Source organism: Alligator mississippiensis, chromosome 4, assembly GCF_030867095.1.
Source record: "Alligator mississippiensis isolate rAllMis1 chromosome 4, rAllMis1, whole genome shotgun sequence".
NCBI classification, from domain to species: Eukaryota; Metazoa; Chordata; order Crocodylia; family Alligatoridae; genus Alligator; species Alligator mississippiensis.
In genome coordinates, this window is record NC_081827.1 from 34,730,885 (window position 1) to 34,758,864 (window position 27,980).

The following is a 27,980-nucleotide window of genomic DNA, read 5'->3' on the forward strand; positions in this document are numbered from 1 at the left end:
CAGTACTTGTAAATATTATCCTGCTGCAGAATATTTACTTGTAAATACAAATACTATCCTGCGTCAGAGTAAAAAAACTCTGCAGCAGCACACGTGCAGACAGTGCCCAGACTGGCTGGGGCACAAGTGGCTGTCTCCTGGTTAGACCTGTGCTGAAGCACTCTTGTGCCCCAGCTAGCCCCTCTGCAGCACACCGAGCCAGGAGGGAGCAGCTCCCGGCTGGCAGGCTAACTTCTGGTGCTCCCTGTCAGTTGGGGCTACCCCAACCCAGCTCACTGTGCTGAGATCCCAGGCACATGTGCAAACACATGCCCAGGGACAATAAACTCTGGTGCAATAAGCACTGGAGTTTATTGCAGTGCATTAATATGCATATGTAGATGCATCCACCACTTTGAAATAAATATACCTATAGTAATTTGTCTATAGGCAAATTACTACAGAGGTACCCAGAGATTTAGTCCATCCAGAAACTTAGTCCAGAGACTAAGGTACCCAGAGACTTAGTCCATCCAGAATTGATGCCTTTTACCTTTTTTGAAACTGCTGCAAGTATTAGCACAGATACTTCATAAACACATTTTTAGGCAGCACTTGCTTTATATATAGTGCAAACTATGCATGGTATTAGTCCAAAGCTCAAAGGTTCATGATTTAGCATATAGTTCATCATTCTGGGTCCCAGCAGAGTCAACAATGTTTCAAGCCACAGTGTCCCCAAAGGTCAGTACTGCTTAATATGTGTATGTACTTCAGGTAGCCCCACAAAGGATTCATAAGCTAAAGAGGCCCCAGTGCTGGGATCCTCCAGAAATATATATATAAATCAGGTGCAGGGAAACCTGGTCTGGCTTTACCTCATGGAGGGTGGGGTCACATTAATCATATGCAACAGGCAGGGAGACGTGGCAATAAAGGGATTCTGAGTAAACTGTTTGGGGCCCTATTTGATGATGTTTGTCAGAAATTTAAGGCTTATGGAAAATTTACGAAAAACCCAAACAACAGGAATCACTGTAAATTGGGAAAGAAAGGTACAGCTCAGCTGTGGGAGTGAATAGGAAATTAAAATGTATTCAATGCAGTTGCTCACCATGACTTTAAAAAATATGTGGTGCTGAGAGGGACTATGTGCATGGACACTACCATATATTTTATTCAGATGGGTTTCACCTATGTATCCTTGTGGTAGGTTCATGTTTGGGGAAATACCATGATCACTAAGGTGGTTTTCCTAGTTTCAGGGGAAAACCACTTTTTTGGCAGGGATTAGTACCCTGACCAAGGTAATGTATAGTCAGCCTCCCAATTTCACTTCCAGTGGGGAAAAAACTTAGCTACCTGCCAGCTTTATGGAAATGGGAGATTCTTCTCTAGCTTGCTCCTGTGGTCATATAGATGAAGGCGAGTGAAACTCAGGGGCATTCAAACCCCAAACCTCAGGGCATGGGCCTGCACATAGAATGTCTGCCAAAGGATTTGGAAGCATCTGAAGCCCCAAGTGGAAGTGGAGGAAGCTCACTGGTAGCAGGGCTACATATGGTTCAGTGCTGGATGACTCATGAATTTGGAATTGATTTGGCTGATTTGACTTGGGACACAAAAAAATTACTTAAAATAAAATAATGTTTGCCCAATATGGGCCATGTGTTTTATAGTCATGCTCAATGTTGGCTACATTTAATTAACTTCTTAGCTGGTTTCCACTACTGAGTACATGCTGCTTTTGGAAGCAGTGTTAAGATAGACAAATGTATTTAATATTATTTCCTTGTATGTGAATACAAGCTGAATACTTTTTCCTCCCCTATGATGATTAGGGGGAAAAACTCTTGGTTGTTTTGTTTTTGGGGTTTTTTTTGGGGGGGGTGGCGGTGGTAGAACTTCAAAATATGGTAGAACTTCAAATTGTGCACAAGTGCCAAAAACCTAAGTTACAAAATTACATACTTACCACTTAGATTCTTGAAGGATAAATAGGCTCTGATGCTTTGTGGTTCCATTGACAAGCATTCACAAATATCTGTCTGAAATAATAGGATGCCCAATATCCACTGAAACTATTATTTCTTCCTTTTCTTCCTTTTAGGTTGGCAGTAACCTGAGGAAGAAAGTATTAGTCATGTTCCCTATTAAATTTACAGGAAACAGAGAAGGGAGAAAGTAAATTAATCATCATAATATTTTTTGCCAATTCCTTCCCTTCCTAAGATGTGTATGAGCTCTGCTAATTCTTTTCTGAAAATCACCTGGACAAGATTGCTTCTCTGTTAATATGCTGCTTGATTAATCTGTAATGAGGTGCCAAGTAGTTATGACATCTCTTGCTCTTGCTTTTTCTTTCTTTTCTTTTCATTTATACAATCATTTTTTCCTCTGGGATATGATAAATTGTAAGTCTTAGGGTTACCATTGCACTATTTGCTAATGTAGTTTTGCATGTAGCACATAAAGTTCATCATCAAAACAACTTTTTCCAATTCTCCGTTCTTATGCCTTTATATGGAGTACTGGTGTATGCCTTCTGATGTTATAATGTAGCTTTTTAGCTTCTCCACTGAATCTACTGTTCAGGCCATTAAAAATTCAGAAACTCTCAGGAAGTGCCATTTTATTCTCTGCCTTCCCAAAGTAATCCAGAGTTATGAACAGAGAAGAAATGACTAGGACCTTTTATGTGCCTGTTTACCATGATTGTAAAATGTGAATGTGTCCCATTTACAAGCCAATGAGGCTGGGCTATACTACATTAGTACAAGGAGGTGGCAATATAGTCAGACCATGCTTTGGCCACATTTACACCTAGGTAACTCTTGGTAGCCACCAGATAGAAGGCATGCTGGCCCACAGGGTCACATTGGAAATGGAAAAAATGAGTATAAACCATCTGCCTTCACTTGGGTTCAAACTCAGCTCCTGTTAGTGTTTAGCTTGGTGCCCCACTGACTGAGCTATTCAGGTCCCAACATGAATGTAGGGAAATCCAAATTCACATAATTTCACTAAGACCATGTTAAAATAATTGAATATAGAAATCATGGGATGACTAATGTTTCCAGAACAGGGTACCTACCTGTGCAATGCAGATCTGAGCTATTAATATAACTTCTATAAATAACACATAAAAAGTCATTAATTACAAAATTGCACAAAAATATGTAAGAAATATGAATGAGGGGTCTGGACTATCTGGCTACTGCAAACATGCAAGAATCTATCCTACAAAACTTAAGGAGTCACCCTCTATCCTATATCTCCTTAATAAGGTTATAATGTCCTTGGTAACATTTCAAAGAATCTTACTGAGGGCACAGGAAGAAACCATCCCAAGGTTCAGGAAGACTAATAAGTATAGCACAAGGCAAGCTTGTTGTACCAGGGAATTCTTCAGAGAGCAAAAACACAAAAAGGAAGCTTCAAGAAGTAACTTGGACAAAAAACTAGGGAAGACTATACAATAATTGCTTGAGCATGCAGGGATGAAATTAGGAAGTCAGCTGGAGTTGCAGCTAGCAAGGGATGTGAAGGAGAACAAGAAGGTTTTCTACAAGTATGTTAACAACAAGAGGAAGGTCAGGGAAAGTGTGGATTCCTTACTGAATGGGAAAGGCCACCTAGTGACAGATGATGAGGAAAAAGCTGAAGGACTCGATGCCTTTTTCACCTCAGTCTTCACAGGCAAGGGCAGCTCTCAGACTACTGCACTTGGCAGTACAGTTTGGGGAGGAGGTTAGCATCCAACAGTGGCAAAAGAACAGGTTAGGGACTATTTAGAAAAGCTGTACATGTACAAGTCCATGGGGCTGAACATAATGTATGCGAGGGTGTTGAGGGGGCTCACTGGTGCAATTGCAAAGCCACTGGCCCTTATCTTTGAAAACTCATGGCAAACAGGGAGGTCCCAGATAATTTGAAAAGGGCAACTATAGTGCCCATCTTTAAGAAAGGGAAGGAAAATCCAGGGAGCTATAGATCAGTTAGCCTCACCTCAGTCCCTGGAAAATCATGCAGCAGGTCCTCAAGGAAAGCATTTCTAAGCACTTGGAGGATTAGGAGCAGTCAGCATGGATTCACCTAGGGCAAGTCATGCCTGACTAACCATTACTTTCTATGATGAGATGACTGGCTCTGTGGATGTGGCTGTTGAATGAGAAAGTCCTTACTTATGCAAATGGGGTTGTTCACCCCAATTAAGAATCCTGCTGTGAAAGGGGTGGTGCCTCAACCCTCACTAACCATAAGCCTGCAGCTCAGGTCTTGTTAGAAGAATATAATTGGTTAGTGAATCAATGACGACAACACAAGATAGAGGGGTAACAATAATGACTATATTCAACAATAAACAATATATACAACAACAGCAACCCCAATATCAACAATAACAAACAACAATACCAATGCTAGATCCAAAAGAGGGTACTAGAGAACAATAGCCAGCTCTCACCAGCAGCTAACACTTACTGCAGACAGCGCCATCTTGCAAATCTACATATTACAGAGCTATCAGTACCCCAGACCATCACTCTGCATACCCACTCTCAAACACATGGAAAAGAGCTTGGCGTCCGAGGCCCTTGCTCATACTCCTGTGGGGTAATCACTAACTCAGGTTCAAATAGTCAGCAATCTCCTGCCACTCTCTCACACAGTGTACGAGGTACGATCATGTATTGGACCATGCAGGCCTTGGCCTCCCAGGCACTCCAGCCACAGTGTTCCACACATGCAACCACCAGCACCCACATGCAAGGAACACATTTATTCTTCAGGAGACAAAGATATGTCAGATCTGGTCCTTTTTATAACCTTCAACTGCACCACATTTCTGAACCAATCAAATTCTTAGGGGCTATGTCAATCATTTCTTCACCCAACAGATGTGCTTGTCAATAATAACTTTGATAAACATTTATCACTCCCTCAAGCTTTATCCAATCATGGTACCTATCACCTTAGAAGGTGAGCTTCATGTCTTTTACAACTTCGGCACCAAATCTATTTATCACCTACGTGCCACTGGGTATACTCAAAGTTCAGAAAGTAGGACACAGTTCAACAGTTCAAGCTTTATAGAGCCTTCTTGAACCAAACACTGCTGAGCTTGCACAACTTTTGAGCACAAGGCTGGGACACTGAATCTTATAGTAACAGTGGCAAAAGCAGTGGATGTGATAGACCTCGACTTTAGCAAGGCTTTTGATATGGTTTCCCACAACAGTCTTGCAAGCAAGCTAAGGAAGTATGGGTTGGGTGAATGGATTGTAAGGTAGATACAAAACTGTCTGGATTATCAGCCTCAGAGAATAATAATCAATGGCTTGATGCCTATTTGGCAACTGGTTGTTTCAACAACCTGGAAGATGGGATGGAGTGTACCCTTAACAAGTTTGTAGATGACACCAAGCTGGTGGGGAGTAGTAGATACACTGGATGATAGGCATAGGATTCAGAGATACCGTAACAAATTGGAGGATTAGACCAAAAGTTTTCATGATGTTCAGTAAGGACTAGTGCAAAGTCCCGCACTTAGATGGAACAATCCCATGCACCAGTACAGACTGGGGACCAAATGGTTAAGCAGCAGCTCTGCAGGACAGGACATGGAAGTTACAGTGGACAATATGCTGAACATGAGCCAACTGTGTGCCTTTGTTGCAAAGGTGGCTGCCTAAAAGCATACAGGAATGCATTAGCAGGAGCATTGCCAGCAGATTGAGGGAAGTGATTATTCTCCTCTATTCACCCAAATGTGTTCCCTTCTATTCAGCAGTGATGAGGCCACATTTAAAGTACTGTATCCATTTTTGAGTCCCCCACTATAGAAAGGATGCAGATAAATTGGAGAGAGTCCAGCAGAACGTAACAAAGGAGACTGGGGCACATGACTTATGAGAAAAGCTGAGATAGTTAGGCTTATTGGAGAAGAGAGGACTGAGAGGGGTTTTAATAGCAGCCTTCAACTACCTGAAGGGTAGTTCTAAAGAAGATGGAGATAAACTGTTCTCAGTGGTGGCAGAAGACAGAAGAAGGAGCAATGGTCTCAAGATGCAGCAAAGGAAGCTTAGGTTAGATATTAGGAAAAACCTTCTCACTAGGAGGGTTGTAAAGCACTGTTACATGGTTCCTAGAGAAGTTGTGGAATCTCCATTCCTGGAGATTTATAAGACTTGGGTAGGCAGAGCCTTGGCTGGGATGATCTAATTGGGGATAGTCCTGCTCTGAGCAGAGGTTTGGACTAGATGATCCCCTGAGGTCCCTTCCAACCTAAATTTTCTTTGATCTTATTATTCTATGGCTTGGATATTGACAATACAGTCACAGAATGTAGAAAGTAGATTAAAATAGTAATGCATTAATATGAACTAAAATGCAAAAAAAGGAATAATATCTAGCTGGGTATACATCTGTTAGTATATGCTTGTATGGATTAAGGAACAATGCATGTACACAATGCATGTTCCTATGGTTTCTTTGCTTGTTTGACTCTCCCAACACTAAAACTCTTCCCGGACTTTTCCCCCTTACTACTTTTTTATTGAAATCACTCTCTTCATTCTATACGCTGCTCTGTGCATATCCTTTCTCAGCATCTGATGAAGTGAGCTCCATTTTATAAAAGTTTATGCTATATAGATCTCTAATTTTCTTAGTCTCTAAGGTGCATATCTACCCTGCCTTCTGCCTGACTTCAAACAAGCATGGAAAACTACATCTCTCTGCAGTTGGATCAACTATGTAATTGTCAGTGAATAAAGGTCAGTGTCTACTTACTGGTGAACCTGCAGCAGAGAGAGAAGTGTCCCTGGAAATTGAAACATTCAGTAATAACATCAGTATTTGAATACTTATCTGTTCATATATTAAGGAACGTGGTCCACACTCCAGAATTAAAACTCATATATATACATTTTTATGCTTGACACACACATTTTTAATAATATACAGACTTGTTTGCCTCAAACTTTAATGTGATTTTTCCTTTTCTTGTTCTTTTTTATGTATATCAATTGAAAGAGAAGAGGAAAAAAAAGAGTAATTATTGCCTGAATGGATTCAAAAGCCTTGCAGCTGGTGTCTATGTGATCTATTTGCTTGCCAGATTTTACATCTCTTTAGTCAGGGCTTCTGTAGGCCTACATCCCTAAACCCCTGGACTATTTTCAAGATTTTATTAGCACTCCTCATGAGAATAACTGACAGTCCAGCTGTAAAATAAAAATTACAAAATCACTATAGTGTATTTGGCTACAGCATTAGAGAATGGGTTAGTTGGGATCTCACACTGTTCGCGACTTGTTCATTTACAGTTTCCTACATATTGCATCCAGTATCCAAAACCTTTGTTACCCTTATCAGACTTCTTCCTGACAAAATGAGAGGAACCATGCTAAGCAATGGCTCAGAAATGGACCCCTTCATGATGAGAACTGGAGTCAAGCAAGGATGTGTGATTGCACCAACACTCTTTTCTATTTATGCCACAGCTATTGTGCATCTTTTTGCTGATTGGCTTCCATCTGGAGTCAGCATCCAATATTGCATGGACAGGAATCTTTAATGTCAACTGGTTATGTTCCAAATCCAAGATAATCAACACCTCCATTAATGATTTTCAATACAATGAATTGTGGCATGTGTGCCCACTTAATTGAAGAGCTCTGGATCACTCTTGACTGCTCCTGTGAAGCATATGAAATGCTTTGACTCACCGTCAGCTTCCCAAAAACCAAGATTCTTTACCAACCCACCCCAAACCAAACAGCTGCTTCTGTGCACATTATAATTAGAGGGCAGTCAGCCCCCAGAGGCGCATCCACACATGCAAGCACGTGCACTTGCTGCAGCTCAAATAGAAGTGGTGCAAATTTGAGCTGGAGCTTTTTGCTTCAGTGCATGTGTTTGGACATGCACTTTGGTGTGGAACAAATTGTGCCACTTGGGGCAAAATAACCCTGTCTGGCTCCTCCTGGATCTGCAGCCAGGGGAAGCTGGACTCCGGGGCCAGCAACTGTGCTGTCCCCAGCAATATAAAAAAGTTGCCCTGTCCTGGCCCCAGCAGTATAAAAAGCTGCCCTAGCAAGTAACTCAGGGCTACTAGCTCTCAGGAACTTCTGGGGCCCAGCCAATTGGTACCTAGGGACACTATCCTTTGTGCCAGCTGGACTGCTGCTGCAGCCCTGAGAGTTCCCTGCACCCTCTACCCACTGCAGCAGTCTGGCAGTTGGGCATGCTGCCTGGCTGTGACCTGCTGCGCACCTGTCAGACCCAGATGGGGACTGCACAGCCAGTAGAGGCATCTGTCCCTCTGGGCCAGCTGCCAGTGGACTGCGGTTGCAGGATTGGCCTCTGTGTGGCACTACTGCCACGTGTGCCCACTACCCAGCCATCTGGGCAGCTATCACCTGGAAGATGTTCCAGGTGTGGTGACCTGCTTTGAACTGTCAAAGCATGTCCTCCTGGCCTCATTTGGCCAGGAGGTCAGCCACAGCCAGATGGCTCCAAGGTGGCAGGGTCCTGCCACAGGCCTCCCTACCAGGAATTCTGGTATTCCCTATTGGAAAACTGAAAAATCCCTGATAAAAAAATCCCAAAGTCACTCTGTAAAATACTCCCAAATCCATGTTCCTCCACAAGTAAAACAAAAGACCACTGTAAAGAGAGAGAGAGAGAACGAGCAAGACAGAGACAGTGATCATTTGGACAATGTTTCATTGATGTATCTACAGTGTTAAAGCAAGTCTTTTATTATAATAATAAAGTGAACTCTAAATACATTTCATGAATTCATGAATACATATTTTACTGCCTTCCCACAGGGGCAATGACTCCCACACAAGGGGTTCAGCCCCCCAACAGGGGAATTGGCCGTCACACAAGGGGTACAGCCCCCACACAAGGGGTTCATCCCCCCCAACAGGGGATTCAGCCTCCACACAAGGGGTTCAGCCCCCAACAGGGGATTTAGCCCCAACACAAGGGGTTTAGCCCTAACACAAAGGGTTCATACCCCCAACAGGGAGCTTGGCCCCCCCAACAGGGGTTCAGCCCTGACACAAGAGGTTCAGCCTCCCAACAGGGAGCTTGGCTCCCCAAAAGGGGATTCAGCCCCCATACAAGGGGTTTGGCCCCCACACAAGGGGTTTGCCCCCCCAATGAAGGCCAAATGGCCCCCACAGGGGCTACCACCCCCTCTGCAAGGCCCACATGCCCCAATCCAGCCCTCCGATTGTTGTCCCACTTGGCTCCATCCCCCACCAGCTGCTGCAGCTCTCCCCACATGCCCCACCCAGCCTCACCTCCCACTCCCCCAGACCTCTCCAATGGCTGCCCCCCCCAGCCACACCCCCCCCCCCCGCAACTTGAACCACTACTCTCTGGGTGTGCCCCATCATCCAACTTTTTACCCATACATCTGTGTAGGCATCAATGTGACAGTCGCTTAATTTATTGGTGAGGATGCGGTGAGAGATCCCCAACTACATCTGCACTGACTGCACATTTGCACTGACTGAAGGCCTGACAGAGCTATCCCCAAGATTGTCCCTACCTCTGGTAGGTGGGATCTCCCAGTCCTTGTTCAAGAAAACAGAGGGAAAGAAACTGTTAAAAATATTAGCTTTCTTGTATGGCGTAGCCACAAGATTACCGTTTGCATCTTGCAGGGGCCCTACATTGCCTGGTGCCCTTTTCTTGCTCCCAATGTACTTGAAAAAGGACTTTTTGTTGTCCTTAATCCTGGATGTTAGCCTAAATTCCATCTCTACCTTGGTTTTCCTAATAGCCCTCCTACACTCCTGGGCCAAGGAGGAGTACTCGTCCTTGGTGATAGGTACTCCCTTCCACTGGTTGTATGCCCCCCTTTTAGTCCTCAGGCATTGCTGAATGCCTTTGCTGAGCCAAGGGGGTTTCTGAGCACTCTTACGCACCTTGCTTCTCTCGGGGACTGTTATCCCTTGGGCCTGGAGGATCGCCCCCTTAAGGTACAACCATCCCTCATGGACTCCCATCTCCTTTACCTTCTGGTCCCTCAGTGCCTGCCCCACTAGTCTCCTAAGCTCATTGAAGTTGACACTTCTGAAGTCAAGGGCTTTCGCCTTGGTGTAAGCCCTTGGCGCCCTGCGTTGGATAATGAAATCCAGCAGGTGATGATCGCTATTGTCCAGGTGTTAAAGGACCTGCAGTCCCCTCACCGGGTCATCCCCCGTGGCCAGGACCAGGTCCAGCAAGTTGTTACCCCTAGTGGGGCTGTGCACTTCCTGGATAAGGTGAAGGTCCTGTAATACAGCTAGCAACCTACGCGAGCGGTCAGACCTTGCTGTCTGCTCCTCCCAGCAAATGTCTGGGTAGTTTAAGTCACCCATGACAATAACATCCCTTGATGTAACCACCTTCATAAGCTGACTGGAGAAGTCCTGGTTGAGCTCTTTCCCCTGGTTGGGTGGTCTGTAGTAGATACCCACTGTAAGGTCCCTTTCACCATGCCCCCCTTGTAGTTTGACCCATAGTGTCTCTGCCCGACCCTCCTCTAACCTGAAGCTAATCCTTGATGATGTGAGGTGCTCTTTGATATAGAGCGCAACCCCCCCCCCCACCTTTCCTCTCTGTCCTGTCTCTTCTATATAGGGTGTATCCCTGAATGCCCACCACCCAGTTGTAGGTACGGTCCCACCAGGTGTCTGTGAGCCCTACTAAGTCTGGGTTCTTACTCACAATGAGGAGGCACAGTTCCTCCTGCTTACTCCCCATACTATAAGCAATAGTGTAGAGGCACCTGAGGCCTCCTGAGGGTGCATGTGCCTCCCTCCCACGCCCAGGACAGTAGTGGCTCCCTACTTCCAGGACATTGATGCTTACCTGGGCTTCCCTTCCTCTTGTCACCCTGCATGCTGGTGAAGCATCCTCTCCACTCAAAGTGGCCCCTTCTCCCAGCAAAGCTAGTTTAAAGCCCGCCGTACAAGATCAGCCAACCTAGAGGAAAAGATACGTCTGCCCTTAGGGGAGAGGCGAAGCTCATCCCAACCCAGCATGCTCTCCTTACAAAAACATGGGTCGTTGTCAAAAAAGCCAAAGCCTGCCTCATGGCTTCAGCTCCAAAGTCGCTGGTTAACCACGTCTATGAAGGCCTCATAACGTCTACCCTGTCCACTTACCAGGAGAATGGAGGAAAATACCACCTGGCCTCCCGTTTTTTTCATTTGGTGTCCCAAGGCCTTGTCATCCTCCATGATGTTATCTGGCTTGCCCTTGGATGCATCATTTGTACCCACATGGACCACAACCAGTGGATAGTAGTCAGAGAGTTTGATGATTTAGGGATGGTCTCTGTGATGTTGTGAAACCTCGCTCCAGGCATGCAGCAGACCTGCCGTGACCAGGGCTCTGAGTGAGAGATTGGACCATTGGTTCCCCTCAGGATGGAGTCCCTGATGACCAGAACCTTACGTCTCCTTCTTCTCAGGGTGTGTCTCTTTTGAGCTGATGATGTAGGTCGAGTGGCTTCAATTTCTCTGGGGACCTGTTCTTCTGCCTCCTCCTCCAGGGGGGCCAAGGGGGCCTGGTTAATCACGTCTTAAGTGTAACATCTGCTGGAGGCCTAGGAGTATTTTTATATGGTATAGAAAAATTATGGCTTCAAATTAAATTTTATCATTCCAAGTATCTAATTTTGAATAAGGTACAAGCAAGGATGTTGAAGTGACTTTGCATTAAGTTAATGAAGAGCAAGTTGATAGTTTTATTATCTAACTAGTGGCTAGAATTAGGTGAATTTTTTCTGGTGTGACTTTTTTTCATTGAAAAACATATATGGATATACAGAAATATTTGGGTAAAATTGTATTTCACTTTAAACACCAAAATAGCAATTATCCAACTGTATAACTATACTTTTTTACACTTATGCTGAGTTTGCTATCCTGGTCCATGTGCTGTGTGGGTGTGTAAGTATTCACGTGGTTAGTGAGCATGCATAGTAGGCACATATATGTTCATATCTCATATAGGCAAAAAAATTGGGTTTTCTTGGAGATATCATAACATTTCTTCACATTATTTACATCAAAGTTTCTGTATACCATCATCTTTTTCCTTAAATTAGTTAAATGCTAGCACTATCCACTGGAACCTGCCTTGAAAAACTATGGACAGGCATCTTCAGAAAGTTTCAAATTCATACATTTTTAAAACTTTTAAATGCAGTTAATGTCTATCTTCATACAAAACCCTCATAAAATAATTGCATTCTTTGATTCATATTGCTTTCAACTTAAATATTGTATGAACCCTCCATAAAACACTAGACAAGATTTAATATTTTTAATGTTATTTTGTCCATCTGACTTCAACTGATAAAAGACAATAAAAATAACTTGTATTTATTAATGGAAGAAATCATCATGAACCATCTATAAGACTGTACAGATGAATTACATATTGCATAAACATATTTTGAAATTAAAATTAAGTATCTAATCCTTTAAACATTACAATGCACCTGTCCCAGGGGAGCGGGGGCACCGGGAGACCCCCACGGCGGCCAAGGGGTCTGCTTACCTCCTGCAGGACCGGAAGACCCGAAGAAACTCCACACGCCGGCGCTGCCGGCACGGGCCATCAGCCGGGCATTTATCCAGCTGCGGCTGAGTGGCGGGGGCGGGGCACGCCGGTTGGGAGGAACAAAAGGCGGCCCCGCCGAAGCAGCAGGGCGGTTGAAGGGAGACAGCTGGAGTGTGAAGCCCCAGCGAGCAGGGGATCAGCCGCCACCCGCGGAGTGCGGGACGCCGCCGGGTAGAGGCGAAGCAGGCTGCGAGCAGCACAGCGGAGAGCCCAGAAGGGAAGAGACAGGGGGAGAAGTCAGCCCCAGAGGCGGGGCAGCAGCCAGCGGGGAACCCGACACCCGAGGCAGCGGGAGGCGTAGCAGCTACCCCGAGAGCGGGGCCAGCTGTAGCCGGTATTGCGGAGCAGGCTGCGAGCAGCGCAGCGAAGAGCCCAGAAGGGAGGAGACAGGGGGAGAAGTCAGCCCCAGAGGTGGGGCAGCAGCCAGCGGGGAACCCGACGCCCGAGGCAGCGGGAGGCGTAGCAGCTACCCCGAGAGCGGGGCCTGCTGTAGCCGGTATTGCAGGGCCTACAGAGCGGGTAACAGCGGCCGAGACTATTGGGGAGGCAGAGAGGACGGCTACGTCCCAAGGAAGGAGGGATCAGGGCAGCACCCTTCAACTGGGAGAGGCATACCCGGCCCGAAGACAGCCGGTAGGGGCTAGGGTGACCGAGCCGAGAGAGAGGACGAGACGAGGACGGGTGAGAGTCCAGGACAGGAAGACCTGAGGTGGCGTATGGCCGGGGTGTAGGGGAGGACGGAGCCCCGAGAGTACCCGCGAAGAGGCGTGCCGGCACCAGGGGATACCCCAAGGGAAGACCCCCCACTGAGAGAGTCATCAAAGTCGTGGCAGGCGAGTTTTGGGGTCCCCCTTAATACCAGCCGGGGTAAACCCTGGGGCGTACCAACGAAGCTCAGGGGCACAAGATCCCGAGCCCGGGCTAAGGCGGCGCGCGAGCTCCTAATCGAACGGAGGCGGGTACAGCACCATAGAATGGAAAAAAGTGATATGCTAATAACTGTGGTGAGACAGATATTTGGGTCCTGCTCTTTCAAATGAGCAGGTCTTTTGTTATCTTTATGGAATAACTATTGTAATTATGTTGCTTCTTGCTTACACATAAGATATGTGATCACAGATATGAAACAGGACTAGTGTTGTTGGGTGAGCTTTTTGATACATTTCCATATGCTCATATTTTGCAAAAAAATATTAATTTAATTTCCTGGCCTTCTAACATGTACCAAATGAAGTCCAACTGATGATCCTCAGGTGATCAAGTCAAGTTCAATATGATTTTTTTTTAAAAGATACCATTACCATATATTAAAAGATGTTTTTCAAGTAACAGTTTGGGCTGCAGAAATCTTGCTTTCATCAAGCTTCAGTTACCACCTTTCCAAAATTCTTTAACCTTTCATTTAAAAACTCCTTAGTCCTCACTTATTCCATTTTGTTCTCTCCTGTTATACTTCTTAGAGGCAGCATCTACACATACGCTTCACTGTGGAGTAGACTAATTAGCTGCAGAGTAAAGCATCACAATCTATACGTCCTACAGTATTAGGCCACAGTAAACTAATTAATATCTCCATAAGACAGTACAGTCAGGGAAAGTACCATTTTACAGAGGAGTAACTAACTATCATTAAATGCACATGTAGATACTGACTGCAGGTGTAAATTGCTCCTGGTCAGCTCAGCCTGCAGGGGGCCAGATTCTTGCCTGCCACCTAGCCATAGGGCTCCATACTTTCAGCACCCTCATGCCCTAGCCAGCCCCTCCATTGCCCATTGCCACCACCTGAAGCCCAGGGCTGACCCCCCCCCCCCCACACACACTTTCCCATGCCCATGGAGCAAATTGCTCTGGCCTGGCTCAAATTGCTGCTGTCCTAGGTGCATATGTGGATGCTGTACCCAGGAGTAATTTACTCCAGCTCAACCTACTCTACAGTTTATTGCACGTGTAGACACACCCAGAGTGTTTAACTATACTTATATTCTTCTCTGCTTCCTGCTTAGACTTAAGACAATTACTGCCTTGGGGCTACAGGTGTGATTCTACTAATGTACCAACTTTTTATCAACTATATTACATTTTTAAAAAAATTGATATGTAACAATTTGATAAATAGCTTGTATCCCTGGAGTGCTAATTGATTTGATTAGATTAATCTAATGCACAATAAAGTGTCAGTGACTACATGTCTACAGCACTGTGCAGCTGATTAATCTAATGTGCTGTTTTCTAGTACCTGTAAAGACAGGTACTAGAAATTGGCACATTAAACTAATGCACTGAAGCACATGTGTAGACATTGACTGGGAATACATTTCTCCCACTTTGTCTAGGCAGCAGTGGGCCACAGGGAGTGGGGAGAGTTGTTTGGCTCAGTGGGACGCTGCCTTCCAGCCATGTGGAGATTGAGACTCTCCACATGGCTGGGAGAGCTACTGGGATGGCTCTCCCCCTCCCCATGGAGATTGGGACCAGCCTCTGTGCCTCCTGCCAGGCCATGTCTGGTGCCTAGGGGAGCCTGGAGCTCACCCTGGCTGCTGCAGGGGGGGCAGAGCATGGCAGGAGTAACCCTAAACTGAACTGCTCCTTCAGGAGCAAATTTGCTCCCTATTATTTGCTCCCTAATATTAATTTCATATGTAGACACACACGTTGAGTACACAACTGGTTGATAACTGTATTCAGAGGATAATTATTACTGTCTTATTCTTGGATTAGAAGTATGGCTTTGCAGTGATGTCTCAGGTACTATTAAATATTTATAGGGATCACATGCATGATAGAATGAAAAAGATACTTATTAGATTTATGGATTATATGAAGGTAGAACAGACTGCTAGCAGTCCGGAGAATATAAGTAAAATTAAAAATAATATTTTTTCAAAACATCTCAAATTGGGAGATGTTTTGAAAAAAAATGGGATGAAGTAAAATAAAGAGAAGTACAAAGTATTACATGTCATGGAAAGAATCGACTGGGCAATTAGAAAATGGGGAATGACTGACTACACAGTAGTTCTTAGTGGAGTTCTAGCAGATCACAAATTAATCATGAGTCAACAAGTACATAACGTTGTGAAAAAAATAATAGCATAATGTAAAGTATGGGAATATACAGGAGTATAATGTATGTAAGACATATAATGTAATGTTTTTTCTCTACACAGAACTAATAAGGCCTCAACTGGTTATTATGCCCAGTGTCATGCAACACTCATCAAGAAAAATATAGATCAGTTGAAGAGTTTCTATAGGAGACTAAGCAAAATAATCAGATAACTAGAACACAACCAATGAAGAAAGATTGAAAACCTGGTCTTGTTTAGCATATAAAAGAAAAGACTTACGGGAAACACAGTAATACTTCAAATATGTTAAATGCTAAAGAAAAGGACAAGTTATAAACTATTTTCCATATCCACTGAGGATAGATGATGTCATCGGCTTAACTTGCAACAAGGGAGGTTGGAAATTAGGGAAAATTTCCCAAGTGTAACAGTAGTTAAACAGTGCAATAGACTCTAGAGATGTTGTATCATCTCGGTCACTAGAAGTGGGACTAGGTGGTATGAATTAAATGTTATACAAATATCTGTCAGGAACATTCCAGGTACCAGTAATTTTGATCCTGCTTTGTGGCAGGCTGGAATGACTGCATGGTCTCTCAAGATCCTTTCCATCCTTATTTTTTACTATTATATAATTCTAACAATAACCTATTTATGTTTTTTTAATAGTTACTGGACCCAACAATGCTGAAAGAGCTTTGCTCTACTCCATTACACAATAGATTGCTGTTTATCATTAACCTTTTAAAAAGTATCTTAGCTAGTTTCCAACCTTGTGCATGTATTGGGAAATTACATCGCACAGTTTAGGTGCCTCAGTTTGAATTGAGAAAAAAAATCAGTGTAGCAAATAATGGAAGCACTATCTCTTATCACAAAAAAATTTCAGGGATGAAATATTTTTGACCCTACTGAAAGCAATAGTGGTTTTGCCACTCAGTTCAAAAAGTCTAGAATTATATGGATATAATTATGGATTCATAATATATAATATATAATTATGGATCCATATATTATATGGATATATTATGGATGTAAACCTCTAAGGGTTCAATGGCACAAGTGGTGCTTTCATTTGGGAAAGGTGTATATTACTAGGGGCATTCACAAGTTATTCAAACTGAAACATGGCTGTTTATCCATTTATTTTCTTTTGGTTTCAGATATTACCATTATCATACACAGACCCAGACCTACTATCAATCATTTATTATTCCAAAATCAAAATTATATATGGTCAACACTACTTAAAGCAGCAACCCATAATCATCTGCTAGCACAACATCCTGAGGTACAATTTAGTTTCTTTACAGGTGAGGTGAAAGAGAAAGGTTCTGAATGACACCATAGAAGCTGACAAAACCAGGTTATTTTGGTGTAAGAAGTAAGGACAGACTAGAGCCCTGGGACTTTTACAGATGGGGAATGGTAAATTTACCATATATATTGCCAAAATGTTATGGAGCTTTCACAGACAAACTGCGTTTTCAGAATAATATCTTAGATGTTGTTTAAGTATTCCAGGACATAGTTGCTGATTACTTGAAAAAATGTTTGACTTCTAGTTTCTGGGTATTATCAAAATGTTTAATGTCCACTCTCTTAGTGTTTCAGCCTATTAACCATCTCTAATCTGAATCTAATCTTGGTTGGTCACCTCTCTTAGTCTACCACAGATTTAATCTCTGCTATTGGCCTTTCCTTTTCCTGTGTCCTCCTTAGAAACTTTAGTTTATATATGGATGAACCCCTCAGCTGATATTCCTTTCCCCCTGAACAATGTTGGTCTTATGCAGTTTAATGCATGGTCTCTTAGCCACACTTGCAGAAATTCAAACTCTCCTTTTCTCCTAACCCCGGTGTCCACACACATTTTTACATTCTGTCTTTCCCCAAAGCCTTCCCACTTCCTTTATTTAGTTCTTGTCTATAGCCCTTACTGACCTTTACTTCTGTTTACCTATCTTTGCTGACCCTGTCTAAATACTGAAGCCTGGTGCTATAAAATTCTTAATTTCCATTACTCCACATCTCCTTTCTTTTAGGTTTTATCCTTCTACCTGATCAAATGCTATAAGAACCACCTCATTCTGATAAGTACTTTTACTCTATTAAAAAAAAAATGTTGGCTGATGCTTGTATTATGTCCGGTACTTATACTAAATTGTATAGTATATTATTTGCACTACCTTGATTCTATGCATAGGAGAGAAAGAATCATTCTGCTAATGAAAGAATCTTCTATCAAAGTATTTTGATTGTTTTTATGGACTGGTTGGGCTTTTTTGTGATTATAAAGTCAATAGCCACCATAAGAAAAAAATCCTGGTAATGGTCCCAAGAGATACTGCACTGAATTAGTATTAAAACTGAGCAGAGATTATAATAATTGAAGCCTAAACATTAGATTTGTACTTGTTTCCTTTTACTGCCAGAAATTTGTTTTCCAGAAAGTGGAGTTGAAGTCAATAACTCCATTGGTTAGGGAATCTGCAGAGAAGAGATGTTTAACTGCTAGATCAATGACACCGTTCCTGTTTTAATCTTTGGGTCAGATGCAATATACAGGAGGCTAATGTTATTTGTACACTGAAGCTGATCTTTAAACAATTCATCAATATCATGAAAATATTCCACTAGGAACTGTGCCTTTAAGCTGAATAGGAAACTAATAAATGTCCTCAGTGCTTGTGGTACCACTTGAGTGTTTACTATACTGAATAAAGCTTTTTAACCTTGCTATCAAATTGAATACCTTGTAACACAAGACATCTTTCCAGTTATTTTGTTACTCCCAGCTGGCTTTTTATCAGAGTGAAAGTTCACATTATATGGCAAGACATAAAACTAATATCACACCACTTAAATAATTACACACCTATTCTCTCCATAATACATGTACCTCACTCCTATTAATATTAACATGGCCAAGTACCAAGCATATAATACATCCTTCAGTGTACTCATCTACTAAAATATGTAAACACTAATAATAATTTCCTCGCTATGACTGTTAGATTTAAAGGATGCTGCCTCATTTTCTCTATAATATTTACTTCTTTTTTTTTTTTAAAGGAAAATGAGTTTATTATTTTGAAAGACTTTTACCAGAAATTTGCTTTATCTTGACTTTCTTTTAAGGACATGGAGGCCAATGCATAGACAATTTAAAAATAAAGGAAACAACAGTGGAGTCCTGATTCGCTCAGGTAAACATCCTATAGTGTATGTTACCCACCCTGAAAACTTGCCTGCGTTATCTTCTTTGACCTTCTCTGACAGGAAATCTGCTGTCCTCCACTGCTCAACTACTTCCGCCCCCTTTCTACTGAGGCCCTTCTCTTATATCTCTGTAAGGGTGAGGACTCCCATTCTATTGCTTTTTTCTTGAAGGGACCTTCCTCTTCTGCCTCATAATGGGGAATGAAGGTAGCCCTGATAAACTTGCCTTGAAAAGTTTATTAGATATTGGGGGTTTTTTAATAGATGTTGGCCATATATTTTATTATCACCTGTCCTGTGCCAGTTAATTACTGAATTCTGTTTTTGATGGTGAGACATGTTAATATCAACCCCAAAGTAAACGAATGACAGTTCAGAGTGGAAAGAGGCAAAGAAAAATATCAGCTGTGTCTTGGACGTCCAGAGCGGACTTGAGGTGATCTAATAATTACTTGTTCGTTGGGCGGGCTGGTGAATAGAGAGGCCGACAAAGCTTAATGGTTGTAAAACTTTACTTACGCCGCTTGTGATTGCGACGAAAACGGTCCGGTCGTCTGAACAACTATGTCCGTTGTTCCAGCTGATAAGGCTCAGGCTAGCTCATCCATCTACAAATCAAGCCAGCGGGAATAGGGTACGTCTGGGATTGCGCTCGGTGAAGGGGAGAAGAATCAATAGGTGATCAGTCTATCGATCAGCTCAGCCGCAAGTCAGGTCTCTTTTTGAAGCAGTCTGCAGCGTGCTTAAAGTTCTCTGACTTGGGCGGAAGTCGCACGAAATTTTAAATGGCTAGCATGCCAATTACTAGCCGCCACGTAGGAATAATTTAGAGCTGGCCAAGCGGGACACAAATTTGCATTCGAATGGCAGGAACTGTCTTGCACCGGGGGTTTTCTGCTGCAACAGAAAACCTTTACTTTGCAAGAGGTTCTCATGTGGCAGGAAAATTCCACCGTGCCGAGGCACCAAAATCACTGGGTTGTGACATGCCCCCTTGCCGACGGCACAACTGGAATTTTAGCACATGAACACATCATACGGCATCTTTGTTTCGGGACTCACTGACCTGGCAAAGCTTTAACAACCAATAAATATATATATATATATAAACGAACAACTTTATAGACCAGTCTTTTCAACAAATTACAAAATACAATAACTTTGAACATATAACAACAACTGTTGATAATCTGATTGGAGAACATCTGCTTGGGACTCCCCTTGTCTAGTAGTGGGTCCGTCCTCTGCTATTAACAGACAATGTCAATAAAATAAAATGAGAAAATAGTGTTATAGCAAGTCCTGAGCGGATGGACGTTCGCTGTCTCAGTGTCTCCTTCACAACCATCACTCTATTGATTCGAACGAACTGCAGTCTGGTGCTCGATGAATCTTGCTATCGGGCGGTTGTGGATTACTACTTTTCTGGGGTTAGACCTGTGAAGAAAGAAAACAACAACACAAAACAAAAGAGACTTATAGTTGAATTCACTGTAAGGATACTGGGTGAACATCGGAACGGCATGTCATCCAGTTGTGATGAACGATAATAGGAGGACGATCAGGCTTTTCTTTTAATTGAACAGAATAGGTATTAGGATATTGTCCCGATCATTAAACGGTCCCTTTATGAACCTGTGGATGAGACTGGTGGGGGTGCGGTATTGAAATCCATACCAACTCATCTGGCTGGAACTTGGGTTCCCAAGGTGGGGGTTTCTGGACATTAGCTTCATCCCATAACGGTTTAGCAGTGTTTAGTGAAATGAGAACATCATGATTGAATTTAGTCCAGTTTTTAAACGTCCCTCCTCCTCTGAGGCAAAGTTGTTCTTTGTACAGGCCTATGTGTCTTTCCACAACGCCTTTGGACTGCGGGTGGTACGGCAGATGGAGATGCCAGGCTACATTGTGAAGATGAGCAAATTTGTCTAGAGCATAGAGTTAAACGGGGGTCCCTCATCAGACTGAATCTCATGAGGGGGTTGCCAGGTAGCAAATACAGCAGTCAAAGCAGAAATGACAGCAGTGGCATTGCTTTTCCGTAGGGGGATAACCTGTAACTGTCTTGTTTCCAAGTCAACAACAACTAATCTTTTGTTTGGTGGCTTAGACCCTGGAAGGGGTCCTAGCAGATCTACCTGCCAAACTTTTCCTGCCTGAAACTGTGAAGAATCGAAAGCTCTGAGCTGATGTTTGGTTCTATGGCACTTTTCTTTAGCACATATCTCACAGGCCTGAGCTACCTTTTCCCAATCACGCTGAGCTCCGTATGAGGCCGGCTCCTTAAGGGTTTGGCACCATCATTGATGGCAAGCTCGTGGTCCCGGGTGACCCCAATTTTCATGAAGCCACGTGAGGAATGGATTTACTTCGGGACCGGAGGTAGATGTGATAGGCAAGACTATGTCGGTCCTGAGTGGATCTTCTACGAGCTTATCAATTACTTCATGTACTGGATCAGTATCCGGACGATGGGACTTAGTGTGCCTAATCAACGGGAGGCACACAAATTTAGTTAACGTTTCCCAGATATCTTGCCAATCATTCAAATTTTCGGAGGGAAAAGCTGTACCCGTAAGGATTTTATAAATGTATTGTGAATCAATTGCGATGATTGGAACGGGGAGTGTATCGTTATGATGTGTCAGACAATGTTCTAGTACCTTGAGGAATCCTAATAATTCACATTTTTGGGCCAAATTATTATCTGGGTCGGCTTAAAATATTTCCCTATCGTTACAAGCTTTGCAATAATACCCATAGCCTCCGCCATGTCGGGAGGTTCCATCTGAGGCCATCCACGCCGGGGCAGAAGTTCTATACAATGTAGGGACCTTCTCCTCATCCTCTGGGCTTGGATCAGATACCGTATCTTCCAACCTCCAGCCATGCCAGTTGTAATGGTGGGTAAGCACCAGCGTATTCCAGGTCTTAGACTCCCCCTGAAAATGTGGGTCGACTCTTTCCGCATCCAGCAAGGGTAACAATGTGGCACCGGGAGCACGTAACGTCCCATGCCCCCTTGCTAATGGCTCCACCAGTTGTTCGGCTAGGAGGATTTTTCCTACAGCTCCATATTGATGTTGTGCCGCTTGAAGCATCTTATGGGCTGTATATACTAGCTCATCGTGAGGGTTATGTGCGACAGCCCACACGTGGTTTGTGGTGAACCCCAGGGTTACGGTTAGTGACTCACCCAGATCAATGGCATGGAGTGATGTATCTTTAACCGTGTTTAGCAAGCGAAGCAGGTTCCGCTGATCTCCTTTCGTCCAGGTCGTGGACTTTCGAGATTTATTACGGATCTGTCACTGCAATTTGGTGAGGAGTGCCAAATCACTAGGTCCAACATAATGCCGATACCAATTCAAATACCCAAAAGCTGTTGGAAGTGCCTCTTAGTTGTAGGGAAGAATGTTTTTAATGGATCGATGTTAGGACCCTCATGTGAAATTCCGTGGCGGATGGAACCGATGTATTGAGTACCAAGGAACATAATGTCATCTACAGGATGTAAACACGACTTTTCCTCATTAATCGTCCGTCCCTCACTCTGAAGGTGAGAGACTAGTTGATTGACTATACTAGTAACTATGGAACTATTGTGACCCATGATGGCAATATCATCGACATAACTCCAAATTTTCAATTCCTTCTCTGGGGGAAGAGAGTATGAAGCTTGAAAATTCTTTAGGGTGTTATTCATGGCACCAGTGGCTAGTGATGGAGCGTTACGATATCCTTGTGGACAGACTGTCCACCTGTACATGATGCCATCAATACACATATTTAGTATTCCTTCCGGGTCATTTATCGGGATGGAAAAGAACATATTTTTTAGATCCAATGTGACTCCGACCCACTTACTTTGTTGGAACTGTGCCATCTCAAACATACATTGTGGCAGAGTAGAAGGATTAGGTTGTTGAAGTACCTGACACCTTCTGTTGACTTCTCTATAGTCCACAACCAACCGGGCTTCATTAGGCTTTCCAGGTTTCGCAACTCCCCATCCTGATGACAGGTAGGTGCTGGCAGTTACGGTCTTAATACAGCCTCATCACTCGAGTCGCTGCAGGAGGTCAATAAGGGACTGCTTTAGAGAACCCTTAGTCGGGATTGGTCGATATCGCCAGGTGGAGGTGTTACAAAGCATTGGTCAATACCAATCCTGTTCTGGGATAATGATGGGCAATGCCTGTAGCACTTGTTCTTTAAGGTTAAGCGCTCTTATCCCTGGAATCCCTAAAATGTTAATGCCCCCTAGGACAGCCTCTAGGGGGTATCGGTGGCCTTGGACCCAAAATTTGACCTTCGTTGTGACAGCGATAGCGTTAAGCCCTTGCACCTTGATCGTTTTGGTGGTCTTTTGATGAGGTATCATTGAGGTAATCACATTGGTTTGAGCTCCAGTATCGAGAAGGAAGAATGCTTGTTGTTGATCATTCGGATAGGTAGGGTTATAAACAGTGAGTTCGGCGTATGGTCGAGAATCAGCGGGGTCAGGTTTGAACTGGAGAAGGCCGCCGGCAGAGCCGACGGCCATTACTTGTTTTTTGATGGGTCCTCGAATTTAAATCCTAATGCTTTGGCCAGACGAGACTGGCCCCTTTCTCCCAAAATTCGTAACTGAGTTTTTGTGAGTCCAGAATAGGTGAGGAGAAAACCAAGCATGTTCCTTTGCTTTGTCGTTCTTTCCTTCGGGGTTCTTGGAGGTGACCACCATGGCTCTCGCCAAGGAGTATACTCTTGACTCCTAGGTCTCAGTGTTTAGGTTGGGTATGCTGAAGGTTGGTCCCTTATATTATCAGAAGCTTCTTCACCTTGCTTCATGAGTGCTTGTAGTCGTGGGAGATGGCCTAAGAGATTTCCCACTGGTTGACCTGCCATTGGGTTCAAAAAGAGTCGGAGTGTAATGGCATTTGCTCCTCCGTATACCTCCACGCAGGCATCTATAGCTTCCAGGGGCGTTGGAATTGCCCCAGGGTCCGATAGGTGGCGGTGAGCCCATTTCTCTTTGCATTGTACGGCTGTTAGTCCCATTGGATTCGTTCTTGGGCTCCACGAGAGATATGACACCCCAACTATAGCCAGGAGGAGTTGCTCTGCAGTAGCCTTCTGTGAACGACCTTCATGCCAGGTGTGAAATTTGTGGGTTACCTGTCCCACTATGAGTGCCGGAAGCAGGATGGGCCAGTGGGCACTGTCTGTGACCACATTCAAGTCGGTAGCACGCCCTCCACTCCATGCCGCTTGTAGGGTCAAGTCACTCGCTTCTTCTTTGTCTAAGGTGTCAGATCCAAATTCCACTATTAATCGTCCCAACCACATGGCCAAGGTTTCTTCTGGTTTTATCTTAGATTCTCTACAAAGCTCCTGAATTTCTGGTCGGGTGCGTGTGCAAGAGATAACAGTGGTACGTGTAGTACCTTCTTCATCCGCAACATGCTTCATCACAGCTATTGGGTGAGCTGCGGTAAAGAAAGAGTTAAATTCTTCATCTGGGAGCGTTGGGTACATCCCTCCTCCCATTGCCCCCTCCCCGTGGCAAGGAGGCAGGGCCATTGGGAATGACGACACCTCAGGGGGTGGAGTCGCTAGGCGGATCCCTGCCGGGTCTTCTGAAACTCCGCCCCTCTTTTCCGGGTTCCCCGGATGGCTTGCACTTCTTTCGGCGCCATTTTCTGCTAGCGGCATCATGCGGCCAGTGCTTCTGATAAGCGCCGCTCCGGAGCCCTTTGCTGTCTGCTCCAGCGACTCCTTACCTGCCGTATGTATCTGTGCCTCTAAATTTGCATATTCCCTTAGTAGACCTGTTACTGCACGGAACAGCACATTCATCATTTTTCCCTTCTTCCATTTAGTTAGACCCCATCTCGGCACGTGACGGCCCTTAGTTTCCAGGTCCTCCCGGAGCTGAACAAGGAGCTCATGGCCCCGTGACTCAGGCACCAAATCCAGACAGTTGAACCAGTCCGTGGGGGTGGGTTCCCCTCCTTCCCTTAAGTATCGAATGCATTGAGCGAACTCTTGAGCAGGGGTCAGCTTCTCTGCCTTCCGCGCTTTCACCCCAGCTACGGATATGGTTGAGGTTTCCTCCGGGGGTCGGTAATAGACCCGGTCGCTCCCCATTATGCATCCGAACTCCCCAAGGGATAGCTTAGTTCTCCATTCCTTCACTACGGCTTCTTTTCTTTTTACGGAGAAGTAACCATCAATATTTCTTTCATCCCCTTATACTGCCTGGTGGTAAGCGATATGCACCCATAGATCGTTGGCATTCTGTACATGGCGGGTCCTGGTGTGCCAGGGGCAGCACCTGATTAGGTTTCTTCTGTATCACCGTGCCCTTAGATCCCATCCTCGTCGCCATGTCTCGGACGGCCAGAGCCGACTTGAGGTGATCTAATAATTACTCATTCGTTGGGTGGGCTGGTGAATAGAGAGGCCGACAAAGCTTAATGGTTGTAAAACTTTACTTACGCCGCTTGTGATTGCGACGAAAATGGTCCGGTCATCTGAACAACTATGTCCGTTGTTCCAGCTGATAAGGCTCAGGCTAGCTCATCCGTCTACAAATCAAGCTGGCGGGAATAGGGTACGTCTGGGATTGCGCTCGGTGACGGGGAGAAGAATCGATAGGTGATCAGTCTATTGATCAGCTCAGCCGCAAGTCAGATCTCTTTTTGAAGCAGTCTGCAGCGTGCTTAAAGTTCTCCGACTTGGGCGGAAGTCGCGCGAAATTTTAAATGCCTAGCAAGCCAATTACTAGCCGCCATGTAGGAATAATTTAGAGCTGGCCAATAGCGGGACACAAATTTGCATTCGAATGGCGGGAACTCTCCTGCACCGGGGGTTTTCTGCTGCAACAGAAAACCTTTACTTTGCAAGAGGATCTCATGTGGCGGGAAAATTCCACCGTGCCGAGGCATCAAAATCACTGGGTTGTGACAAGCTGAAGTCTTCATTATACTCCCCTTGCTATTGTGCAGAAGCACAAATAGATGTACCTGTACAGAAGTCAATAGTGATGGAGGCTACCTATTAAGGGGACACATCTACACATGCAATTAGTGCCACTGAATAAACAGCACAGTTGGTGCTGGAGTTTATTTCTCCTGGGTACAGCATTTACATGTGTGCCTGGGACCGCAGCACATTGACGCAGGGTGGTGCAGCCCCAGCTGGCAGGGGGGCCAAGGGATCAGCCTGCCAGCCTGGAGGTGTTCCAACCCAGCTGAACATGCAAGAGAGGAGCTGGTGGGGGCATGAGGGTGCTACAGTGTGGTGCTAGCTGGCAGACAGTTCCTACACTGTAGCATCCTCATGCCCCAGCTAGCCCTGGTCACTACATGTGCATGTGTATCTGCATGTGCATTCTGGCGCACTAAATAATTCTACCATAGGATAGTACTTGCATAGGATAGTACTATCCTTCAGTGAAGTTAATTAATTTACCCCAGCTTAATAGCACTGCATGTGTAGATGGTGATGCTTTATTGTGGAGCTAATTAGTCAGGTCTGTAGTAAATACTTGTAGATGCTACCAAGAGATCAGGCAATGTGCTGGTGTAGAGGTGATACTCATGATAGTAAAACAATTAAAAATCACATCCAAAAAAGAAAAGGGAAGTATTCATTTGCTCTAAGCATTTCCAGCATTTTCATGGAGTTCTAAATCCTTTTGACCTTGCCTACATGTGACACCGTGACTTCAGTGGAATTACTCCTGTGAAAAAAGTAGGCAGGATTTGCCTTGAATTATGGTTGTAAAGCAGTTATCAAGGCTATTTGGATGCACGTTGTAAAGTTCATAGAATGCTTATTTGAAAAAAAGAATATTGCAGCCAAAATCTACTAGGGGCTATGCATCAAAAGCAAATGACAAAAAATATGAGACTTCTTTGTTTTTGTTGCTCATATAATTTTAACAATAATAAATTTATAAAAGAATTTTGCTCCTGTGAATGGTAAATTTAATCAAGTTGCACAATTTTGTGCTTAAACAACAAACTCCTGAAAATAGGGGTTTATAATAAAACAGCTGACACACCATTTAGTAGTTAATAAGTGCAAATGTAGCCACTTTAGGAAATTACTATTTTAATATCATATTAACATTATCCAATAGCAAATGCATAACAAAAATAGTATGAATCAGTCATAAACAAGATAGCAATAGTGGCAGAAGTATTTTTCCCTGTGCATCTCAATTGCAATTTTCCAACCATTTTTGGCATTCATTTTTGCTGTAACTATGTCAACATGCCCATGTAGCCTGAGCACACTGGCTGAGTTGGTACACTGCTACACATAGATACCCGACTAGAAGTCCCAGAAAAATATAGTGGGACCCCACCATGTTTTAGTCCCAACAACTATCTGGCTCTCTAAGCCATCATGCCACAGGTCAGGCATTATCCAACCTGTTCTCTAGCACTCCTTTGAGGCTGAGCCACTGTCCCTTGCATTTATTAGTAGCTGGCTAAAATGAATGGAAAGCACTGAGGGCTCTGCCCTGCTGGGAACAAAGGTACAGGCTAGTACACAGGATCCCACCCTTTGAAGATCAGCAGGTATTTCACTGTGCCACACAACATCTAGTTTGGGCTTTTCTTCCTGGTCCCACATATCTCCTTCTCTTGGGTCTCCACAAAAACAGCTTCAAAAAGAGTGCCCTAGGGACATTTGTATAATATCCTACCTGTGACATTATGGTTAGTGTTCTGTGCTGAGGAATCAGAGAGATCACAGGAAATAGGGCTAGAAGGGACCTTGTGAGGTCATCTAGTCCAGCCCCTTGCCTAGGATAGGATTGTTCCTGACTAAACTATCCAAGCCAAGCATCTGTCTAGGTTGCAGTTTGTCCACACTTCAGGGGAAATAGAATAGCTGTGCAAATGCCAAAAATGTCACAAACATGACTAAAAAGCTGCATTTACATGTACAAAGGGACATAGAACTCCACCTGCCACATTTTTAAATTAGACACTAGATGTACAGGCTATTGATAAAAGCTCAGTCCTTTAACACTAATAGCTTTTCTACACCTGAAAGTTATTGTGCAGT